Source organism: Mercenaria mercenaria, chromosome 8 (assembly GCF_021730395.1).
Source record: "Mercenaria mercenaria strain notata chromosome 8, MADL_Memer_1, whole genome shotgun sequence".
Classification (NCBI taxonomy): Eukaryota; Metazoa; Mollusca; class Bivalvia; order Venerida; family Veneridae; genus Mercenaria; species Mercenaria mercenaria.
This window is the reverse complement of record NC_069368.1, coordinates 53,631,598-53,644,261: the sequence shown is the minus strand read 5'-3', so window position 1 is coordinate 53,644,261 and position 12,664 is coordinate 53,631,598.

Here is a 12,664-nt window from a genome sequence, read left to right as displayed (position 1 = left end):
ATTTTGACTTTATGACAAAATGCACGAGCCTTTGTGCAGGTAAAATGGGAATATCTTAGTTAAAGCCATTTAAATCATATAATAAAAAGATATTTTGTTTGTTTTACATGTAAACTCGAAATATGTTTCACTTGTGAACATGATAATTTACATTAAATATTTCACTTGTGGCTGTGCCTCTCGTGAAAATATTGCATTACAGTGTTCACTGAGTGAAATATATTTCTAGCTTACACTGAAACAACTATCCTCTAGGAATTTTCTTTTAAGTGGCACAAAATGCTCAGAATAGGAGAGCATATTAATGATTGTTTTATATCACAATATGCAAAACAAATAGAAGCAAGTTTAATATTAATCTTACTTTATATTACATATTTGTTTTTATTCTTTGTTAAGTTACGGTGGAGCCGTCAATATTTTGTTAATTTACATGTTGATGTCTGAATTTTAGATTGAGGAGCATGATATATGTCATTTTAATGTGTGTTTTCACATTAATTTGTTTATTAGCTCTTCTGTCACGTAGTGAGAAGGTGAGCTTTTGTGATCGCCCGTTGTCAGTTGGTGTCCGTCCACAATTTCTTGCAAACAAGATAGATATTGGCATAATATCTTGGTTCCTTTTGAAAACTGGCCAGATCCCATCATGGGTTTCAGAGTAATAGCCCCTTAAAGGGCCAAAATTTGCTATTTGGCTTTTTCGGCCATATAGAGACTTCATTTATGGTTTGATTGATACAAACTTGCAAAATATCTTCAACTACAATAAATGTTGGATTCCATGATGAATCTTTTAGAACCAGTCATAAGTTCGGGAGTTAGTATTTCATTATTGTCACTAGTTGTACAGAGACAGTCAGGGTAGATAACTTTGGACTGATTTTATGTCAAATTACCTCCCTTAATTTCAAATTAAAATGGGTAGATCTGTGCAACTAATGAAGATACTGATCTGAAATTTCATTTATATCATCAGATTGACTTGGACAATCAGTGAAGATATATATTGACTGAATTTATAACAAATTACCTCCCTTTATTTTTTCATGTAAATGAATATACCTACGGTAGCAGCTTCTAATGAGATTCATTTGAAAGGTAATTTATGTCTTCCATGGTAAGAAAAGTCATGTTAGATAACTCTTGATTGAATGTTTATCAATATGAATACATTTATAATATATTGTTGTAAAAGCTTGTACTCTGTATCTTCTACAAGCAAATACCAATGCATGATTACCTCCACTGATTTTTATAAAAATGGATTTATCTCAGTAAGTATTTTAAAGACTGATTTGAAATTTCATTATTGTCATAAGTGGGAATGAGACACACTGGGTCGATTATATCAACTGATTTTATGTCAAATTACCTCTCTTTGTTTCAAATTAAAATGGATGTATCTCAGTAACCAATGAAGATACTAGTTTGAAATGTCATTTATGCCATCAGATAGACACGGACAATCATGGTAGATAACTTTTGACTGAATTTATGACAAATTACCTCCCTTTATTTTATGTAAATAAATATACCTCAGCAGTATCTAATGAGATTGGTTTTAAATGTTATTTAAGTCTTCCAGGGTAAGAAATTGTTATGCTAGTACAGAAATGCAGCATTTGAGCCTAGGACCCTCAAACTTGATATGGAGATTGGCCCTGACTAGTATGTGACCCATAGGTCAAAAGGGACAGTTACAAGAAATTTTTTATCCTGATCATATTTAATGTGACACTATGCCCATGTGATCTATGTCAAAACTTGGTACTCATGTGTGCGATATATGGCCATGATGGCCGTCTTAATTGTATACGAGTTATGTAGGAAAAAATACTTCAAAAATTATCTGATCATATTTCCTAGCCTGTTTAATTATAATTACCATATGACCCCAAATAACTATGAGTCATTTGACTGTAACCTTGACCTACTGACATACTTTCTTGTTTTAAAAAGATACAGCTTTGAAATTTGGATGACATGTACAGTTTTGCATGCCGATCTATAAACAGACTTTCAGTGACCATCAGTGTGACCTACTGACCTACTTGTTTTCTAAGCTACAGCAAAAGGATTTGGACGATCTGTAATATTTTTCTTTGCAGTTTTCAAAAGTAATATTGCATGATCTTTACCTTGGCCTACTCTCCTAATTGTCCTGTTTTTAAAGCTTTAGCTAAGAAATTTGTTCAAGCAAGTTACTCTACTCAGGTGAGTGATATAGGGCCATCATGGCCCTCTTGTTTTATGTCAGATGGTTCAAAGAAATCTTGATCGAATTTCTCTACTGTAAATATTAGAGAACACTGAATACTAACTAGTATATTTCTTTAAAGAAATTAACCTTAACAACTTTCTGCTGGATCTGAAATTTATTTTCAATTGTTATCTAGATAAAGTGAGTGCTTTATAGATTTATAGCCTGGTGCTTTATAGATTCGTATAAAGTTCTTTTTCTGTACACAATTCACAAGATATGTTACGCAATGAACATTTTGTTTTCCACACATCCATGGATATCTCAATGAATTTTCATTACTTTAGTTTACCTATACAGCTTTTGGTAATAAAGAAAGCTTTATATTTATTCTGTTTAAAATATTTTTTGTAAAACAAGAATAGTTCTAATGCATTTCTGTTTTGTTTAAATGGTCTTCCTTGTACAGCATTAAATCTATGTCAATTTATAGTAATCCCATGGTATCAACATATTAGTTCTTCTTAGTTTCAAAAATGTTTTGTATAATATTGTTGGGGTTGAGATTTGGTACAGATTCATCTTCAGTAAAGTGACAACATAATACCAACATAGTGGGTTTGCGACCAGAATGGATCCAGACCAGCGTGAGCATCCCCGCAGTCTGGTCAGGATCCATGCTGTTCGCTAACAGTTTCTCCAATTCCAATAGGCTTTAAAAGTGAACAGCATGGATCCTGACCAGACTGCTTGGATGCGCAGGCTGGTCTGGATCCATGCTGGTCGCAAACCCACTATGTTGGTTTTCTCATGGCACAGCTCATATTGAGTTTCATATGTATGTTTTGTATCACTGACTCTAGCAAAGAAATGTGCTGTCCAAAACCTGAACATGTGAACATGGTCAACAACTCAGTTTGATCAGTCATTTCATTTATAATTGTAGTCCTTCTTTCTATTGGTCTTGACACATTCTCATGAAGAATGATGTTCTGGTGTGCATGTGGATCCAGAAACACAGCATTTAATGTAAATGTTTTGTGAACACCAGACCTGATATTTCAAATTCAAATGGAACAAACATTTGTAGGTATCCCTTTGTGTCCCTGTCAAAACTGATTGGTGACTTGATTGCTGTCTTACTGCTCACTGTGACTCAGTCCAATCAGTGACCCTAGTTACCTCTCCTGATCCGTCCACTAAGTCCCAAGACTGAAATGGGAGTGATAATTATGCCACAAGTTGGACTATCTGCGACTGAACTAATCATGTTTGCTGTAATTCTTCTAGTTTGTTATGGCAACTTTGCCTAGCTTGTTTCCTTCTCAGAATGTTGTAATATATAAATAAAATGAAAGTTTATGTCATTTGTCTATGTACTAATTATCCAAATTTACTATTGAAACATAGGTCAAATTGTTTTAACAATAATTTTATCTTAAGATTTAAATTGTTACCCATCAAGTGACTTTGCACATTGTTTTATTTTTTCTAAATTGATATTTTCATGTACCTCAGTGTAAATTTGTGCTTATTTGTTTGAAATAAAAAATGTGTCGCTGATTTTGTTGTTTTCATTTTTGTAGATCATGGCGCTTTAGTGCTGGCGCAAAGAAGTATAAAATACACAGAATGGCAACTGGCTGTAATCTCGCGTCCGAGCGTGATTCGGCGTTATCTTAGTGAAGCAAGAATGGAGTTGCAATTTGTACCTTTAAAACTACATGTAAAATACATGTTAGCTTCTAAAACAACACTTGTTTAATATGAAATAGTCGTAATAACAAAACACAAGTTTCTTACTTTCAAAAAAGCGTGGTCATAAGGTGATAATTAATAATTGACAGTGTCATATCTTTCCCATACAAAATGGCGCGTGGAGAATTTCGGTAATGAGATCTCGTTTGCAGCCACGGGATGTTGGCGTGATTTGCCCTATCTGCCTTTCAAGTTGCCAGTCTATTTATTTTTTTAACTCTTTGGCTGGAGAGACACTAATCCTTTTTATGATTGTAAGTGAAAAACCAGTGTATGTACATTGTTTTTAGCTCATCTGATTTTTTGAAAAAAAAATGATGAGTTATTGTCATCACTTGAGCGGTTGTCGGCGTCGGCGTCGGTGTCGGCGTCAGCGTTGCCTGGTTAAGTTTTATGTTTAGGTCAGCTTTTCTCCTAAACTATCAAAGCTATTGCTTTGAAACTTGGAATACTTGTTCACCATCATAAGCTGACCCTGTATAGCAAGAAACCTAACTCCATCTTGCTTTTTGCAAGATTTATGGCCCCTTTTGTACTTAGAAAATATCAGATTTCTTGGTTAAGTTTTATGTTTAGGTCAACTTTTCTCCTAAACTATAAAAGCTTTTGCTTTGAAACTTGGAATACTTGTTCACCATCATAAGCAGACCCTGTACATCAAGAAACATAACTCCATCTTGCTTTTTGCAAGAATTATTGCCCTTTGGACTTAGAAAATCAGTTTTCTTGGTTAAGTTTTATGTTTAGGTCAGCTTTTATCCTAACTATCAAAGCTATTCCTTTAAAACTTGCAACACTTGTTCACCAATCATAAGCTGACCCTGTACATCAAGAAACATAAACTCCATCCTGCTTTTTGCAAGATTTATGGCCCCTTTTGGACTTAGAAAATATCAGATTTCTTGGTTAAGTTTTATGTTTAGGTCAACTTTTTCTCTTAAACTATCAAAGCTACTGCTTTAAAACTTGCAACTCTTGTTCACCATCATAAGCTGACCCTGTACATCAAGAAACATAACTCTATCCTGCTTTTTGCAATAATTATTGCCCCTTTTGGACTTAGAAAAATCATTTTCTTGGTTGAATATTATGTTTAAGTCAACTTTCTCATAAACTATCAAAGCTATTGCTTTAAAACTTGCAACAGTTTTTCACCATCATAAGTGGACACTGTACATCAAGAAACATAACTCTATCCTGCTTTTTGCAAGAGTGATGGCCCTTTTTAGACTTAGAAAATCATGGGTAGGACAATATTTCTATTATACAAAAAAAATCAGATGAGCGTCAGCACCCGCAAGGCGGTGCTCTTGTTTTTCAGTTGTGAGTAGACACTGATATATTTTAGGGACCTAAACCATGATTTATTAAATCATAATTGTGTCTCCCAACATACAGTGGTGTGATTTACTCTTGTTTGTGTGTCTGTCACAAATCTTGTCCAGCCCGCCCGCTTAGCTCAGTAGGTAAGAGCGTTGGTCTACGGATCTCGGGGTCGCGAGTTCGATCTTCGGTCGGGGCGTATGTTCTCCATGACTATTTGATAAACGACATTGTGTCTGAAATCATTAGTCCTCCACCTCTGATTCATGTGGGGAAGTTGGCAGTTACTTGCGGAGGACAGGTTTGTACTGGTACAGAATCCAGGAATACTGGTTAGGTTAACTGCCCGCCGTTACATGACTGAAATACTGTTGAAAAACAGCGTTAAACCAAAAACAAACAAAAACAAACAAACAAATCTTGTCCACACTATAAGTCAAACATTTCTCATCTGATCTTCGCCAAACTTGAACAAAGTATTTTTGACCATAAGTGCTCGGCCAAGTTCAATACCTAGCCAAATTCACCCAGGCACTTCGGAATTATGGCCCTTGGATTACCGAAAATGGGCCTTTCTACCCTTATCAGCGCTCTAAGTCAAACATTCCTCATCCGATCTTCACCAAACTTGAACCAAATGTTTTTGACCATAACTCCTCGGCCAAGTTAATCAACTGACCAAATCGCCTAAGGCACTTCAGAATTATGGCCCTTGAATTACCCAAAATCAGCCTTTTTACTCTTCAAGAGTTGTAGTGAGTAACAGTATATAAAGACTGACTTACTATTTAGATGATTAGGACAGTTGTGGGAGACGCTTTTCTCAAAAGCAGCTCTAGTTCTTAAATGTTTTAAAGATACATAAGACCCAGCCTCATATTTGAAAGTATGAACAATGACTTCATAGTTATTAAGTAAACATAAAGTTAGTGTCAGTACAGTGTGTCAGATTCAGAATAGTTCTTAATACATGTGTAGCTGTGCACAGTGTATATAATGTGTGCTACCACTAAAATCCTGCACGTTTTTTTAAACAAATGACATTTTTACATGACATTAAATTGTGAATGTAGCTCTACAGACACGATACGTTTATATAGTTGGTCAAGATGAATTAATTTGATGGGGATTTTTAGCTGACTGTTCAAAGAATAGTAGACTCCACTTGTGGGAATAGATCACTGTGATAAACTGACCTACATTGCACAGGTTCCATAACTCTGTTTTGCTTTTTTACAAAATTATGCCCCTTTTTCTAGCTTAGCAGTTTTTGGTTAAGTTTTTGTATGTAAGCTGGTATCTCAGTATCCACTAATGGGAATGGATTGAAACTTTACACACTTGTGCACTGTCATGATCTGACAAGCACTGTGTAGGACCCACAACTTTACTTTGCATTTTTTCAAAATTATACCCCTTTTTCGACTTTTGTATTCATTCAGTTGACAAAGCTGTTGAATAGTCGAGCATTGCTGTCCTCCAACAGCTCTTGTTTACCTTAAAATACACTATTTTAGTGAAAGATGCACATTGAATATCTTAAGATTTATATCAAGCTATTGATGTCCCATCTGCCTACTTATATATTATTGGGACCAAGACCAAGAAATAGGTCTACAATATTTGATCCAGTATTTTATTTAATCTGTTTATCAATATTTTTAAAGGTATAAAAGACCCACAGTTTCACATTTGAAAATACAAACAGTTACTAAATATAGTTTGTGTAAACATAAAATTAACAAATTTATGTGTATGGCCAGTACCTGAACTCCACTGCAGTGATCTCCCTTACCGCTTCGCTCATTGATTGAAGCGGCAAGGGAGATCACTGCTTTGGGCCTGCACCATGCATTAGGTTTAAAATAGAACACACTTCAAGCATGCGTAGCTAAACTCAGTATAAATGTGTACTACCACTGAAAACTGGAAGTTTTTTAATCCCCCACCATGAGTGGTGGAGGTTATAGGAATGGTCTCCATCCGTCTGTCCATCAATAACAATTGTGTCCATGCCAGATAATTAAACCCCTTGAAGGATTTTCATGAAACTAGGGTCGAATGATCACCTCATCAAGACAATGTGCAGAACTCATGAGTCAGCCAATGTCAGCTCAAGGTCAAGGTCACAACTCTACTTCAAATGTTTAAGCCTTCCATTTTGTCTCTGTTCTGTATCTCCTAAACCCCTTGAAAGATTTTCATGAAATTGGGTCAAATGGTCACCTCATCAAGACAATGTGCAGAACTCATGAGTCAGCCATGTCAGTTCAAGGTCAAGGTCACAACTCTAGTTCAAATGTTTAAGCCTTCCATTTTGTCTCTGCTCTGTATCTCCTAAACCCCTTAAAGGATTTTCATGAAACTATGGTCAAATGATCACCTCATCAAGATGATGTGCAAAACTCATGAATCACCCATGTTGGCTCAAGGTCAAGGTCACAACTCTAGGTCAAAGGTTTAAGCCTTCCATTTTGTGTCCGCTCTGTATCTCCTAAACCCCTTAAAGGGTTTTCATGAAACTTTGGTCAAATAATCACCTCATCAAGATGATGTGCAGAACTCATGAATCAGCCCTGTTGGCTCAAGGTGAAGGCCACAACTCTAGGTCAAAGGTTTGAGCCTTCCATTTTGTGTCTACTCTGTAACTCTTAAACCCCTTGAAGGATTTTCATGAAACTAGGGTCAAATGATCACCTCATCAAGACAATGTGCAAAACTCATGAGGCAGCCATGTCGGCTCAAGGTCAAGGTCACAACTCTAGTTCAAATGTTTAAGCCTTCCATATTGTGTCTGCGCTGTATCTCCTAAACCCCTTGAAGGGTTTTCATGAAACTAGGGTCAAATGATCACCTCATCAAGATGATGTGCAAAACTCATGAGGCAGCCATGTCGGCTCAAGGTCAAGGTCACAACTCTAGTTCAAATGTTTAAGCCTTCCATATTGTGTCTGCGCTGTATCTCCTAAACCCCTTGAAGGGTTTTCATGAAACTAGGGTCAAATGATCACCTCATCAAGACAATGTGCAAAACTCATGAGGCAGCCATGTCGGCTCAAGGTCAAGGTCACAACTCTAGTTCAAATGTTTAAGCCTTCCATATTGTGTCTGCGCTGTATCTCCTAAACCCCTTGAAGGGTTTTCATGAAACTAGGGTCAAATGATCACCTCATCAAGATGATGTGCAGAACTCATGAATCAGCCATGTTGGGTCAAGATTACAACTCAAGGTCAAACGTTTGAGCCTTCTCTTCGTACGTATAAAGTAATACGTGCGCACGTATTAGTATAAAAAAACATCATCGCACATACTATAAAAAACATCTTCGTACGTATGAAGTAGTACGTGCGCACGTACTAGTTTATAAAAAACATCTACCTACGCATAAACTAATACGTGCGCACGTAAAACCTTTTACGTGCGTTGTATTATTTTATACGTACGACGATGTTTTTTATACTAATACGTGCGCACGTATTACTTTATACGTACGAAGATGCTTTTTTTATAGTATGTGCGATGATGTTTTTTGTACTAGTACGTGCGCACGCATTAGTTATTACGTGCGCACGTATTAAAATAAAAAATCATCTATGACACCTCTGTGCCACCGTATTCCACTCTATACCATCAACAATTTTGCTATCAATAACAGCACAGGGGGATATAGCTGTCTTTCAGACTGCCTTGTTGTTGTTTTTTTAGCTACTTCTCTTACACCATTGGGCAGATTTCCACAAAACCTTACAGAACTTATCAGTGTCAGTGTAGTTATGTATATCTTGGGCATGTTCTGGTTTGGTGGTTCACAGTGGAGTTGTGGCCTTTAATTTGTCATATTTTATTGTGTTGGCACTACTTGCTGTAAACCACTGGGCTAAATTTCACCAAAACTTGTGAGTGATCAGTGTGGAGCATAGTGTTCAGTGATTTTCACTTGGGTAATGGCCCTTAATTTGTGGTGTTTTACAATGTCTGCATGTTAAGTGGTGGGTTTTTTTTCATGAAAAACTATCTTAAGTCTGTTTTAGAGCTGTGACCTTTTTCTAGACTTCGAAATAGTAAAACTACATCACGATAATCGTGTACTCGACTCGTCCTTCGTTTTTCATCCAGTTGAAATGAACTTCCTAAAAATATAAATCGAGATGCGCATATTTTGGGACTTTTATACATAGTGTTTTCTGACTCTGGACTGGATTTTATTTGCCCAATCAAAGAAGAGGGGGCACATTATTTCCTCATTGAATATGATTATCTAGTCTGTAGATCTGTCAGTAAATGTTTGGTTTCAGTCAATAACTAGAGAATGTTTGGATCACATGGCAAACTTCACAGACTGATTGCCTGGACCAATGAATAACTCCCTACTGTTTTGTAGATCAGTAGTTCAAGACCGAGGCCACATGCACAATTTTGGGATTGAAAACAGTTCCTGCTCAGTAACTAAAGAATGTCTTCGCCTACTGTCATCAAATTTCATAGAAAGATTGCCTGTAGTCACTGAATGAACACTATTTTCTTAGACTTTTAACCCTTAGCTTGCTGGCGGCAAGTGATTCTGCCTTTGCGACCAGTGCAGACCAAGATCAGCCTGCACATCCGTGCAGTCTTATCATGGTCTGCACTGTTCGCTATTCAGTCAGTAAATCTGTAGTAAACATCCCTTCAAATGATAAATGGTACTGCCCAAATTGGAAGATGGACCAGTCCATTATAGAAATTTAGCATGGTAAGGGTTAAGATTACAGCGACATCGAAACTCAAAACGGTCCAGTGTACACATCGTAACTAAAGAACTCCTTGACATATAAACACCAAGCTTCAACTGATTATTGCCCGTGGTCAGTAGTTGCATCGCACTGCTTTTTACGGAACATAGCTTAGGGTCATAGTGACGTCAAGACTGAAAATGGTTCCCTCTAAATAAACTAAATAATGTTTTGGCCTACAGCGGTCAAACTTCATAGAATGATTGCCTGTTGACAGTAGATGAACCTCACTGCTATAGTCACTTAGCACTAGGTAATCCCTTGAGTTTGCTCTCTTCAGACCACCTAGAATATGATTGCATGTCAGTAAATAAGGCCTACCTTTTGTGGGTTTTTTTTTGAGCCAATAGGTCAAAGGATCGAAGGACAATGTCACAGTACTCTCGGGACTGGAAATGAAAAAGGCCGTTTTAGGGCTTACATGTCTTACAAACAGCTCTTTTTCCGTCAAGCATTTTAGGAGGCATGTTAACATACATTGTTGTTCAGGACTATGAATTGCCATTGTAACTGTAAATACTGTATACGGTGTAAAATATTAGCTTTTTGAATTTGAATATATTGGCAATGTTTGATTCTGGCGGAACTTGATGATACCACAAAAAAAAAAATTCACCCTTCTAGGGAGGGCAAGGGAAACAACTGTGTGCTTATTCTGCAAACTCAAACACAGTGTTACTTCCCCTTATCGGTGACTTGCCAGATTTACAAATGTTGCCTCTATGCCAACTACGATATTCTGAAAATTTTATAATAATCTATCGGCAAAGTTTGATTTTTTCCCTTAAACTTACAATTAAAAATTACTTCATCAAAATGAGATTTAAAAAAAAATCGGTATTACCACCCTCGGAGTTCTGTATGATGTATAATCACAAAGGCATTGTAAAATAATCTGAAGACTGACAGCAACACTGTCTGACTACGACGCCTGTAATCGTTCGGCACAGCCTCCGGTTACCACCAAAACAGTTGCTCTTAAACCGGATCTACAACAGATTATTATGCTCGGAAACTGAAGCGTTTTCTGTATCTTGCGCTATCCTTCTAGTATAGTAACACTGCATGAGTCGTCCATGATGGTTACCAGTGGCAACTATACAGAAGTTTACAACGAACTAGCAAAAACTGACAGTTGGCAAAGGCGGTGGAATCTGTTCGCTCTGTGGATGTAGGCATGATGCTGTTGCAGGCATTGTTCTGCAAAGTCATACTAAAATTGTGATTTTTTTCTCACACAGTTCATGGCCTCGGGTGATTTATGCTTTGTCCATAAAAAAACATACCAAAACTCAATGTCGGTGCTGACTGTAGGAAGGATTCAGACAAACTGGATTCTAAGGCTACACATAATAGTGTAGAAAATCTGGTGACCATGTGCGCACGATAGTAGTCAGAAATTAACGTCTACAAATATAATATTTAAATATTCATTAATGGGCATTTCTCGCTTTTAAATAAAATTTCCTTTGATGATATGCATCTGCCTGTGTTTGCTTCGTGCGGTTCCTACGACCTTCGTATAGCTGTAGACCTCAAGCATCGACACGTAACAGCTCCACTTCTCCGTATTACTTAATGAATGTAACCTTAAGTATGTTTGTGTTTATGATCTCTTTTTTTTTTAATTTTGAAACAATGTATATAATACGGGACAGACAAATCAACACTATGCAAGAGGTCTGGAGGGATGGGGATACTTTCGGTGAAATCAATTTCATTGGAACTATGATACATAACGAACTGCACATATAATTCTTAAGAATCTTATCTCAAAATATTCACACCGAAAAACTCAAGGTTGATAGCATTTTATGACCGAATTAGTTTTTTATGTAATTTCGTTTTGTGATTGATAACAAACCCAGAACTCTTATTTAAATTTCACTTCACTAGATCTACTCTACTCCGTGAGCAATATGTCATTCGGATGTCGTATGTTTTCACAAAAGAAGGATTAGCGGCTATTGTTGCGGTGTTCCTTCTTCCTACACACCTGAGCTGTGTAGATACCTGTATAATCACCTTATATGGAAAAGCTGTTCTGTGTATTCACATACTAGTATCTGCTACGCGAATTACATTACTAATATAATCCGTGTGTTTACACTCAGTGAAATTAGAATCATATCACCCCATTTCCCGTTACATATGAAATTATTTTGCTGATACATTTGGCTTATTACATGTGTTCTTTTGTACGAATTTCAATTTTCATGACTTGCCAACATAATTAACTATATTACATTTGCTCTACTTAGAAGAATTCCTATACATGTACAAAGCATATCTCATTTGCTCTACCAATCATTATGTGCAGTCCGTTAAATCTCGTCTGTTCCTTCATCAAAACAAGTCAGTTTCTTCATTATATCTCTCTGTTCTAGTACTGCAACTCGTCTGTTCCTTCATCATAATATCTCTGTTCTACCATTGCAGCCCGTCTGCTCCTTCATCGTATCTCGTCTGTTTTCATCGTAATATATCATCTGTTTTGTTATTGCAACCCATCTGTTCTGTCATCATATCTCGCCTGTTTCGTCATCATGTCTCATCTATTCCTTCATCATATCTCGTCTGTTTCCTCATTATATATCGTCTGTTTTG